The sequence below is a fragment of the Dromiciops gliroides genome, chromosome 1, assembly GCF_019393635.1.
Source record: "Dromiciops gliroides isolate mDroGli1 chromosome 1, mDroGli1.pri, whole genome shotgun sequence".
Taxonomy (NCBI): domain Eukaryota; kingdom Metazoa; phylum Chordata; class Mammalia; order Microbiotheria; family Microbiotheriidae; genus Dromiciops; species Dromiciops gliroides.
This window is the reverse complement of record NC_057861.1, coordinates 43,009,773-43,022,915: the sequence shown is the minus strand read 5'-3', so window position 1 is coordinate 43,022,915 and position 13,143 is coordinate 43,009,773. Positions and strand designations below refer to the sequence as shown.

The following is a 13,143-nucleotide window of genomic DNA, read 5'->3' as shown; positions in this document are numbered from 1 at the left end:
TGTTATTTGCTAAGCTTACCTAAAGAAAATGCATAGACAAAAAAGAGAAGAAGGCTGAAAAATGGAATCCTGGAGAAAGCCAACATTTAGAGGGCATGAGGAATAAGTGGAGAAAGTAAATAAAACAAAAAAGGAATAACTAGAGTTTATACCAAGAGAATGCTTTGTCACAGCAAACTGCCCATCAAATAAAGAATGGTTAAACAAATTTTGGCATACGATTGTAATACAATTTTAAGGAAGTTGGTCTTTCACAGACCTAATTACAGAATCGAGGCATTATAACTAGATCACACCTGGTGATCCCTTGATGAGGTTCTAATAAGTCCCTTGAATAAATATGAAAGGAAACAATGACATGTGATGAAAAATGATAGGCCACACCTCTGAGGAGGGAGCCTCAAAGGGAAATCTAGCTCCTTAACAGGGGTCAAAGGGGAGCTGTGTAAAACTTTGAGAAGCTTGGAGAATGAGAGAGCTGAAAGAGGTGTAATGAAAGGGGCCCCAGATCTGGGAGCCAATCGGCTTGGCCATATCAGGCACCCAGAATGTCTGGGGAGAAGCTGTGTTGCTGAACCTTGCCCTGTCCATCTTCCTCTAGACCCACTTATGGCCACAGCAGTATGAAGTTATCTTTTTTTTTTTTTTTTAGTGAGGCAATTGGGGTTAAGTGACTTGCCCAGGGTCACACAGCTAGTAAGTGTTAAGTGTCTGAGACCGGATTTGAACTCAGGTACTCCTGACTCCAGGGCCGGTGCTTTATCCACTGTGCCACCTAGCTGCCCCAGTATGCAGTAATCTTGAACCACCTCTCTTCCTTCAGGATCCAGGAAAAGACAGAAGCCTTTCCTTGAGAGAGGTGGGAAGATGTAGGATGGAGGGAAGGTCTGTTTACCTTTCCTTGTTTTAAATGTTTACTTTGTCATTATAACCATAGGGCCCTTGCTCTGTAGATATACTTATTGAAAATAAGAAGGCAATTGAAGGAGGAATATCCTCAGGGAAAAGGGAGAAATAGATATAACATGAAGATGTTTCTTATGTATTTTGCTGTCTCTGGCTGGGGGCTTAGAGCCTAAAAAAATGAGGGAAATGACAGCTCCTTTAGATACAACTTCCCAGAGCAGAAGAGGACTATTTATACTGGGGAAACCTAACTTGGGAATGAGTCAGTAGTAGAGTGAAAAGAGCAAATAGGAGTAATTGAACAACAAACATTACACCAAATATTATTGTGCTGAAAGGAATGACGAAGAACAGATGCAGAGAAACCTGGGAAGTCCTAAATAAACTGATGCAAGTTGAAAAAAGCAGAACTAGGGGGGAAATGGATATATCTACCACAGCATTGTAAAGAAAAACAATTTAAGTGTTAAGAGTTACGATGGACACAAAAACCAATCACATTCCCAAGACCAGTAATGATTCATGGTTCCCATGTCTCACCCAAGAGGTGACAGAGGTAAAGTTTGAAATATGTACTTTCAGACACAGCCAATGTGTGGATTTGTTATATATAGTTACATTTATTTGTCACAAGGGAAGGCTTTCTGAGGGGTGGGGGGATTAGGAGGGGTAGTGGAAACAGGAATAGTGATATTTTCTCAATGGAAGAAAAAAGAAAAGAATGAATCATTAAAAACACACAGAAGGGAGCAAAAGGAAGCTCAGAAGGACAGAAACCAAAAAATAAAAATAAAATTTTTTTTAAAAAAAGGACAGAAACAAACAAGGCAATGTTGGAACTACCATGTTCAATTTGAAATATACAAAAAATGCTCTATGTAGTGGAAATTCCATTTTAGATGCAAGCTATTATTTGTATAGGAATGTGTTCATGATGTCAAGTTCAGAATTAAAAGGAAAATTGTTGGGGGCGGGGATTGGCTATTCCTAGAAACCAAGGAAGGAAACAATTTCAAAAAAGGGAGAGGTGATCAATAGTGACAAATGCTACAGAGAAAACGAAGTTGGAAGAAAAAGCCAATGGAGTTGATAATTACCAGGTCCCAGTGACCTTTTGAGAAAGTAGTTCCAGTGCAGTTGAAGCCAAAGAGCAGAATGCTGAAGGGTGAATTGGTAAGGTCATGTAAATAGTGGATACAAACCTCTTTCGCAGAGAAGCGTGATGATCAAGTGAAGGAGGCTGAATGCTAGCTAGCTTAAGGAAGGTGCTTGGGCTTTTGGAGAAGGCAGTCCTGAGGGTGGCAAAGTGACACTATCGATTTTATTCAGGATGTAACATTGCATAGGCCTCCTCTGTTGGAATTTCCAGAGGACATGGCCTGGAGCCGCACAGGATGGGACTAGGATCTGCATCCCCAGAGGGAACTCCAGAGCCACTGGAGTGTGTACATACAACACAATGCCAACTAGGACCTCTGTGCTTTTGTTTATGTTATGACCTAACTGCTCCTCTACCCACCTAGCTCACCCCCTCACCTTGCTTGCCTCATTTCTGCTTCCCAGAATTCCTGGCTTCCTTCAAGACAGTTCAATTGCCTCTTTTGGCCCGAAACTTTTCCTCTTCCCCTCCACTGCTGTTCTCTATCTTGTATGTACCCATGCAAATTTGTGTTGTCTTCCCCATGGGAATGTCAGCTCCCCAAGGGCAGGGGCTACTTTGGTCTTCCCTTTGTATCCCCTCTGTTTGGCACCGTCTCTGGTATGAAGTAAATACTTAAAAAATGATGGCTGATTGGGGCAGCTAGGTGGCACAGTGGATAGAGCGCCAGCCCTGGATTCAGTAGGACCTGAGTTCAAATCCAGCCTCAGATACTTAACACTTACTAGCTGTGTGACCCTGGGCAAGTCACTTAACCCCAATTGCCTCACCAAAAAAAAAAAGTGTTTTTTTAAATGATGGCTGATTGACTGCTTCTCTCTATCCTGCAAAGCCCAGATGACGTGCCCCACCCCTCCTTACCTGATTACGTGGCCCAAAGTGGTGTCTCCTTCCTCTGAACACCTAAATTGCTTATTATATAAACCACTCAACACAGCATATCGTCAGTTGTCTTAGTGTATGTTTTACTTACCCATATGGATTGTAAATTCCTTGATGCAAGGGATAATGGTCTCACGGCCCCCACAGAACCTAGGCACAGTGTCTTTCACATATCTTATATATATGTGTTGTATGTATGTGTGTGTGTATAAAAACACACATATATACATATATACATAATATATTTGTATATGTGTATACACACACATACTAAATATAACTGAAAAACTGAACTAATTGAAAAACATAAATTATGAAATCAGACTTTATAGAAGCAAACTTAAAAATCAGACAGAATCAGGGCCTTCTGATCACTTCTAATCACCATTTACCGCCCCATACTTCTTTAAGAACTTGTCATCTCATTGGTGTAGATATTTCCTCCACCAAGGTCTATCAACAACCCCTCTACCACATGGTATTCTGGTTTTCAAAAGTTACTATGGACAGAAAGATCCATCATCCTGTAGCCAACTTGCCGATTAGGCTAGTCCTTGACCAACAGATACAAAGGCCATGGCAAGACTCATACTTGAAGCTTCTAGTTTAAAGACCTGCCAGATCTTGTACAAGTGCCATTCCCACAGCCTTCAAGAGCCTCATGCTAAAAGAAGGCAGCAAGAGCCTTTATTGGACACTCACCTATACATTAAGTAAATTAAAAACAAAAAACTTTTATTGACGTATAAGGTGAAGTGTTTTAAAATATAAGATTTTTACTAATTTTTGAAAACTTCCTTTCCATTTGATAAAAGCATCAAAGGAAGCAAATGTGATAAAGTGGAAAGAAAACCACTCCTAGAGTCAGAGGACCTGGGTTCAAGTCCTGCTATTGACACTTGCTACCTTGGGCAAATCAGTTAATCTCTCTGGACCTGAGTTTCTTCATCTGTAAAATGAAGGTGCTAGACTAGATGGCTTCTGAAGTCACTTCCAGCTCTTGATCTAGAACCCTGTTATCAAAGGGAGGGATTAGACTTGTGCTACTTAACCTCGAGTAGCAAAACTGGAAGCAATAAGTGGACAATTCTGCTTTCTAAAGCCTGAGGTTAAGTTGTTCTCTGTCCTTTGGAAAGCCCTGGCTCTCAAAGTGCAGTCATGTTTTTGCAGATGCTTAGGGAGCTGCCAAAAACAAGCAAAGCCAGAGAGTGGGCCATGAATGAATCAAGGAAGGAGAGCATATAAAGAATCTTTAAAAAACTCTGAGAGGCACAAATAGCTTCCTCCCTTAAAAGTATGTCCAGTGTCTTGGGCAAGGATGAGATACATCCAAGGTCCCCCCAGTATGGGAAGTGCAAGCCTAGGCCAGGGATGAAAAGGTACTGTGGCCACCGTATCACCATAATCTTCATGATTCCATTACTAGTAGAATCATAGTGATAACATGACTACAGAATCATGGGCAGAAGGACTAGCTAAGTAACAGTTCTTATCATTTAAAAAAAAAAAAGATCTGGAGGTTTTAAAAGAACTACAAGCTCAATGTGAATGAATGGTATGCCATGGTAGTCAAAAACTTAAGAACAATCTTGGGGCTGTATTGAGAGGCATTGAATCTAGAATGAGAGACTGAACCATCTCGGTGCACTCTGGGGTGAATGAATTATATTCATTTCACGTTAGCAAGAGTGTTGCCAAACTGGGATATGTTAAGTGGAGGGCAGCCAGGATGCTGAGGACAATGGAAACCATGCCATAAAAAGACTGGTTGAATGAACTGGGAATGTTTAAGTTAGAAAAGAGAGACACAAAGAAAGCAAAGGAAAAGGACCTAAATGTACAAAAATATTTATAGCACCTCTTTTTGTGATGGTGGCAAAGAACTGGAAATTGAGGAGATGCCCATGTTTAGGGACAGCTGAACAAGTTGTGGCATATGATTGTAATGCAATACTATTGTGCTATAAGAAATGATAAAGGGGATGGTTTCAGAAAAACCTGGGAAGACTTATATGAACTGATGCAAAGCAAAGTGAACAGAACAAGAACAATTTGTACAATAATGACACTATTGTAAAAATAATCAATTGTGGAAACAGTAATTCTGATCAATAAAATGATCCACCATAGGGACTCATGATATAAAATGCTACCTATCTCCAGACAGAGAACTGATGTACTCATAGTGCAAAGTGAAGTATATTTTTTTCTTTATTTTTCTTTATTCAGAACATTGCTAATGCAGAAATGTTTTGTGTGACTGTATATGTATAATGAACATAGTATTTCTTGCTTTCTCAATGGTTAGGGGGGTAGAGGGAGGGAGAAAATGTAGAACTGAAAATAAAAATAAATTTAAGGGGAAAATAAGTAAATGTATATGAACCGATCCCAGTGGTAGCCCTTTACCCCTAGAGAATGTGCTGTAACCACACCATTAGATGTCCTTTTGTGGGAGGCAATCAAATTAACCCAAAGCATAAAACCTGATTCACAGCATACATGTTACATTACCTGAGTAGAATACAGCTCTTTAAAAACAGAAGAGAGGGATATTTAGAAGGGAATATAAACTCTTCAGGCATTTTAAAAGGCTGTCATGTGGAAGATGAATCAAGACTAGTTCGTGCCAGATGAATCTTATTTGCTTTTTGACAGCATTTCTAAATTGGTGAATGAGGGTGATGCAATAGAAATAATCTACCTACACTTCAGCTAAGTACTTGATAAAACCCCTCATTCTATTCTTGGGGTAGGGAGAGGGATGATGGAGGTGGAGGTAAGGAGGAATGTGAGCGGGAGAAAGGATTACAATTATGTGGACCTGGAACTAGCTAAATGGCCAAACCATGGAGTTCTTAATGATTCCACATCCTGATTCTGTTCCTTGGTATGGGCTGACCCTTATGCCTAGAACGTCTCATCTCAACCTCTTAGAATCCTGAGCTTCCTTTAAAACTCAGCTAAAATGTTGCCTCCTAAAGTTTTCCTGATTCCCCCAGATGGTAAAGCCCCCCCAAAAAAAATTACTTTGTATTCACTTAGCAAATACTTTACTTAAATGGATTCATTATGTTCCCCCCACCCACCCCTACCCCCAGCCCAGATAAAATGTAACTTCCTGAAAAGCAGGATGTGTTTCATCTTTGTTCTTTTACCTCTAGCACCAGGACAATGATTGACACATTGTAGGTGTTTAATAAATATTTCTTGATAGACTGATGGTTCCATGTGAACTTGGAAGGAGTTCTCCAGTGTAATGCCCCCTGGGAACTGTGCATGGCGTAGTGCTGTTTAACATTTTTACCAAAGACTTGGAGAAAAGTAAAGGCAGCGTCCTTATCAAATATGCAGGCAACACAAAACTGGGTGGGGGGAGGGATGGTGGTGGTAACTAACACACTGGATACCAAAGCTGGTAATCTGAAAAGGCCAGAAGCCTGGGCAAACTCCATTATGATGACAGTTAATAGGAGTAAATGTTCAAGAAATCAAGTACAGGAGGGGTTGGTACAGTTAGAAAGAAGTATCTCTGAAAAAGATCTAGAGGCTTTGAGTGGATCACAGACTCAACATGAGACACATGAGTATGGTGGGAAAGCTAAAATTAAAAAAAAAAAAAAACTCATGTGATCTAAGACTGTACCTAAAAGAGGCATAGCTTCTAAAAATAGTGAATATTGTTTCTTTCTTTCTATTCTTCCCTGGACAGATGACTAAATAAAGCCTCATTGCCTTTCTTTGTTTCTGCCACACATTTTAAAGGCTAGGCAACTTTAAGCATCTATTGTGATTATTCTGATGGGAAAATAAAGTTTAAAATTGTGTGAAACAACAAGCAAGACACCCAGCAACTTAGTTAAAGACCCAGGGTGCTAGCTGATATTTTGTATAGTACAGGGAATCTTAAAACCTTTAACAAAGTTAAGGTTTCTTGAAGACCCCATACACCAGTTAAGAGACTAGCAGTTCATGTAGAAAGGTGACACAAATTGTTCCAACACACCATTAATCACTTAATCTTGTGCAAACCATTTAACAAGCACCATGGCATAGTGAAATAGAATGCTGAACGTGAAGTTAGGGAGATTCATACTCAAAATCGGTTGTGGGGCCGTGGGCAAGTAACTGAACCTCTCTGGGCCTCAGTGGACCCCTTTGTAAAATAAAATAAGAGGGTTGGATTCCACAGGCTTTCTAATCTTTAGTCCCTACAAATTGTAATTGAGCCAATCTATACAAGAAGGAACATTTACCTCCTTCCCAGGCAGTATTACAAACTATCATTAGTGGTTTTTTAAACCCTGTGAAGTTCTCAGATTACATGCCCTCGAGTAAGAGAGATAAAGTGTCAGAAGCAGTGATATAGAATTGACTTTGAAGGCAGGAAGACATCCTCTGACCCAGAGCTGTTATGGGACCCTGGGCAAGTAAGTCACAACTCTTCAGTGCTCTAGGCAGCTCCCAGAAGGTGCCAACATGGATTGGTAGAGGGTGTTTCCTTATCTGGAAGTTCTCTAATCACTGGAGTCAAGGAGAGGATGTCCTATAAACCTCGACACCCCCCCCCCCCAGCTATTTCTAGAGAAGTTTTTTTGTGACACATGAGCTCCTTTGTCTGTCTCCATTCATTCAGACACTTAGGAAGAAGCAATAATGCTTAGTCCACTTCTGATTACTCCTGAAGTTTTCAAAGATACTTTAAAAGGCATATATAGCCTAAATAAAGTGAGTCTAGGGGGTATTGCTTCCACTTTGTTCCCTAAAAATAACAAAGGAATCTTCCACTGAGGGCAATTAGAATAGACCCAGAAGTGGCATGTTAGGTAACATACCTTGGAGAGCTGAGGGCATAAGAGTTAAATTCAAGTTAAAGGGATTAAGGGGCAGGAGTTTGATAGGTCCCAAGATGAGGGATGAGAATGTATAGTTTAGGGAGAAAGGGATTAGCTAGTAGATAAAACCTGAAACAGATGGGACTAGAATGGGAGAGTGACTAGAATTATCTCCCGAGATAACTGGTTATCTCCTGGAAACAGAGAGGGTGGCAGCTCAGAAGCTAAGGGAATGAGATGACAACTCTGGTTAGAAGGAATAGGGATGTAGGTGACAACTCTAATCCAAAAGGACAATAATGTAGTGGCAGCTCCTGGTCAGAGGGGACAAGGGATAGAATGAAAACTCTGGTAAGAAAGGATGAAAATAAGTATAACAGAGTTGATCAAAGGGATAGGAAATGGGGATGACATCCCTGATGGGAGAGGATGGAAGGACAGTTCTGGACAGAGGGGACAAGAATGGGGTGCACCAGCTAATCAGTCTGTCACTGTGCTCATGATAACTATCAAGCCCATTTTTTTTTGTCCCTTGTGTTGTCTATTATTGCCAGATTATCACTAGGCCTGTTACCATGTAGAGTCAGCCCATCTCTGTGTCCATCACTGCCAGTCATCTCACAGCCAAAACCACGTCTTTCTTTGGTCCATCAGCCTGTCCCTTGCTGTCAGTGATATGCTCATCACTGTCTATTATCATATCCCAGTGCTCTATTCTATCACAATAACAAAGAGTGTGTACCTATCGGCCTATCTCTGTGCCCCAACGTCCTATATCATGGTAAAAATGAGTAGATCCTATCAGCCTGTCACTATGTCTCCATGCTTTATATCTTTCATGATAACAATGTCAGTCTCTCCACCTGTCCGCCTGTATCCATCAATCGATTTACTCAGTCACTGAGTCAATCAGTCCAACTCATCGGCCATAATTCTGTCACTCTGTCAGTCAATTTACAACCTAAGACTATTACCATGTGCTGGTCAGCCTGTCAGCCCCATAACACTGTGACCATGCATTCAATGATGTGCCAGCCTATCACTGGGTTCTTCGATGGAAGTTAGGCAGTCTCTTGCTGTTTCAGCGTCAAGGTTCCTCTCTCGATGTGTATCATCTCTCTGTCAGTCCTTCCTTTTTGTCAACTGGTCATAATTTGATACTGTCCATTGCTCTGGTGCTAGGTTTGCACTTAGTTATCTCATCATAGTCGGTCAGTCACCATCTACCACTTTCCTGATCCAATGAGTTGTTATAAATACAAATCATTGTGCAAACCTTAAAGTGCTGCATAAAAGTTGATAACCATGATGATGACAATGATGGTGTCTGTTACCCTGGCACTTTCCCTCACCCTGTTGCTGTGTCCATCCATCCTTTAAAGTTGGCCTCTGGGCTCCATCACTGTCAGCTTCTGTTAGTATGTCGGTTACTCTGACACACTACCTGGGAGTAGTTAGTCCATCACCTGTTAATAGCCTTGACTCAATCACTGTCTGCCATGACTGGGCCAGTCCATCATGGGTCACCCTCCAAGGAGGTGGCCAGTGGACAGAGTGCTGGACCTGGGGCCTGTTTCAGGCCTCATCTGGAATGCAGCAGCATTGAGGCTGTGTTGCTGCTGGCTGTGTGACCCCCCCCCAATGTTGCTTGTCCCTCTCCACCTCAGTTTCCTCATCCATAAAGTAAGTGGGCATGACACCAGCGCCCACCTCCCAGGGCTGCTGTGGTGGTCATTACACTGGGGCTCAGTCCCCCCACGTGGTCACTGTCATTGCACCCAGCGCAGAGGACCAGGGCTGGGAGACCTGCATCCCCCGGCCCTAGGCTCCTGGAAGGCTGTCGGGCCGGCTGGCTCTCCGCCTCTACCCCCGGGCTCCCCCCAAGCGCCGCCTCCCCCACGGGCAAGAGCCCGGCCAGAGGCTGAGAGGAGGCCAATCCGGGTCCTCTCAAGAGGGGTGCTGCAGCCAGGCGGGCCTGAGCCGGCCCTCGGGCGGCCGAGGAAGCGAAGGCCCGCAGGGGAACGGACTCGCCCACGGTCACGCCGGCGACGAGGCGGGCTCTGTCCCCCGGCCTCCGCCGGCCAGCCGAGACCTCCACTCACCCGCGGCGTGACAGGAGATCCATGGGCGCGGCGGCACCGCCTCCTCCTCCTCCTCCTCCTCCTCCTCCTCCTCCTCGCCACGAACACAATGACAGTCCCGCCACCCCCGCCCCCACCCCCGCCCCCAGCCCCCAGCCCCCAGCCTCCAGCCTTGCTGCGCCTCTGCGCACGCGCTGCGCCGGGGAGGACCCGGCCCGGCGGGCGGGGCGCGAGGCGGGGCGGTGGCTGTCCCGCGGCGGGCCGGCGGTCTAGGCGCCCGGACCGGGAGCTCCCCGCGCAGGCGCAGCGAGCTCCCGTGCGGACCGCGGCGGGCTGCGCCCGGACCGAGGGAGATCCCACGGCGCATGCGTCGGATGGAGGCGGGGGAGGGAGAAGAGGAGGGAGAAGCAAGGGCGCTCGCGGGTGCTCGGACCACGCGCGAAGGCTCCCGGCTTCCAGGAGCCTCGTCCTGCCCACCTTGGAGGAGGTGCACGGGAGCAGAGCCCGGGAAGGCTCAGGCGGAGAGCCGCACCAAGGAGACGCCGGTGGGATCACAGCGTCGTCATCTCATCTGCAAAATGGGAATACTACCCTCGAGTTATTTCAGAGCCTCCTCATGCAACTCAATCCACAAACATTTATTAAGCGCCCACCAGGTACCAAGCACTGTGCAGGCAGATAAACAGAAATTAAAAGAAGGCTACCAAGCTGTCCCTGCCCTCAAGGAGCTCACAGTCTGATGGGAGAAACAATGCGCAAACAACCGTACAAACAAGCCAGGTGCGGGATCAACTGGAGGACATCACTGGAGGGAAGGCCCTAGACCTGAGGGGGTGTGGGCAGGAGCGGGGCTTCTGGGAAAAGGGGGGGCTTGGCAGGGGCTTCGAGGAAGGCTGGAGGCAGAGATCCAGGCCCGGACAGAGTCCGGGGATGGAGTTCCATCCCTCCTTACAATGGGTCAGGTCGCCCCTGGCCACTGCCTAGTTACTGGCCGTGGGGGACAAAGCTGTCAAACGGAGAGAGGGATGTCATGGAATGATGGATGCAACAACAAGCGACCTCCATAAAACTTAAAAGAACCATCCCTTAGGGGCCCCATTTGCCTCTAGAATAAAAGCCCAACCTTTGACACACTGGCCCTGGGTCACCTTGGCCAACACTTCCCACAGCTCCCATTCATGCACATTCCCTTCCAGCCAAAGCGGAGCAGGACTCATGTCTTCAGAAAGGGCACTCTAGTCCTTCCCTCCTGCCCTTGGCATAGTCCCAGGCTGTGGATGCCCTGCCTTGCTAGGATGCCCTCCCTCCTCATCTCTGCTTTGTGTCAATATTGCCTCAGTTACCCCATCTGTAAAATGAGGGTGCTGCCAAGGCCCCTTCCAGCCCTGAGTTATGATCCTATGGTCCCTTTCCCCACATCCCCACCCTAGCAGAATGTAAGTTCCTTGAGGGCTTAGACTTTTAATTCTGCCTCTGTAGCCTCAGTACCAGTGCCCCACATATACTAGTTACTTATTATTAAATGCTTGCTGAATTAACCTACTTGCATAGAACTCCTGGGAGGCTCACATGTGACAGTGTATGTCAAAGGGCAGATGTCAGCTGCCAGGATGGTGATGGTGGTGATGATGAAGATGATGATGGTAGTGGTGGCAGCTATGGTGATGATGGCAGCAATAGTGATGATGGCATTGGGCTCCATACAAACAAAGACTATCCCCATGATGACATGAGAAAGCTGAGAAGGTGATTTGCCACCAGGTCACACAATTAAATGAATCATTACTGCTGAAAATAAACCGGCACCTCCCATTCTCCAATTCAGAAGGACTGGGCCAAGCTTTCAGCACAAGACTTAGCTTTCTAAACCAAAGTGCTGCCTGACACACTGACAGACTTCTCCTCTCCTTGTCACCAAGAGCATTTACAGAAAAAAATCTCCAGCTCTTCCCCACTAGACCCAGGAGCTTGAATTGACAACAAGAGAAGACTGACCCTCTGTCTAAACCATGTGAGAAGGCAGCTTATTTTGCAGGAAAATCATGAAGACTTAGTGTTTTATTATCACTAAAATACTGTGCTAGGAAAAACAAAACAAAGATTTATAAAAAAGGACACTTTATTATACCTTTTATCTGGTAGGATGTCAGTGCTCTTTAAAATCCTACTATTCAAGTACAAATGTTTATGTTTACAAAGTATTTACAATTTCAACCTTGTTCCTGTATGTTTTAAAACACAACAGCTATCTGGTTACAGTGTTGTTTGTTTTTAAGCCAGCATTTTTATTTATTAAAAGAAAAACCGTTCCCCCTTGAGGCACAACATCTGAACAGCACTTGGACGCAGGCAATGTGCTTCCCCACTTAACGTTTGACAACACTGTCTGACCTGAATGAAAACAAATGTCTCTTAGAGAATAACTGGGTAACTGGTTTCAATGGTGGCCGAAGTAAAATCTCACAACAATTTTGCTGCTGTGTTCCTGAATACACCCTTGAATCATTATATAGCAATAAGAGAAGCCTGATTTGCATGGTAATACAGAATTTTGCTAACAGTAACAGTCTGAAACTTCCTAGACAACTTTGCTGAACCCAACTTCATTATCTTCTTAAAAACAGAAAGCTTGACCTTGCAAACATGACGCTAAGGAAACTAGATGAGTCAGAACACTGGGAAAGGAGTGTCAGTACTCAAAGGACTATAGGGATTAATACTACTTAGGGCAGGAGCAACCTTTTGGTGCTACACTCTTAGATATGCATGCTCTTGGTATAAGTCCAATGAGCTTGTCAATTCAATTTATGTGTTATTAGAATAACTGAGGTTTAACTAAAATCTCCTTGCCAAGAATATGGAGACTAGATTCCTTTTCACCAGCAGTGACAGGGACAAGAATTACATACAACAATTATAAAAACACCGGTATTGAAACTTTTAAAAGTTTTTCTGCAATTGGTTCTAAATTGTCTATCCAGACTGCTACAGGATAACAGGGGGCTTTTATTTAAACAATTAATTACCTTTTGAGAATTCTTGAGCATTTCTAAAATAAATGCATCCAAATTCTATCATCATTTTTAAAAGGTTCACTTGGCAGATCTAAAGAAAAACTATCAGGGTGGGCAAATGCAAATAAGTTTGGAGAATTCCTATACATTTTAATTCTACAAGTTTAGAATACTTGTAATATTTGAAACTGTCATACTGAAAAGCAGCATGCACATGTGACGTTTTCATTTCAAGTATTTCTGTGAATTCACTTGAAAATCAAAAT

General features: G+C 44.0%; 1 protein-coding gene across 4 annotated transcripts in view; it reads right to left on the bottom strand.

The window, feature by feature from the left end:
• LOC122736436 (E1A-binding protein p400-like) overlaps positions 1-9,948 on the bottom strand; it is a 128,170-nt gene extending 118,222 nt beyond the window's left edge. For all 4 annotated transcript variants that reach the window (XM_043978679.1, XM_043978654.1, XM_043978661.1 and 1 more), the window contains exon 1: positions 9,885-9,948. The gene's annotated coding sequence lies outside the window, so the exon portion shown is untranslated. The remainder of the gene's footprint in view (positions 1-9,884) is intronic.
• Positions 9,949-13,143: the final 3,195 nt, after the last annotated feature.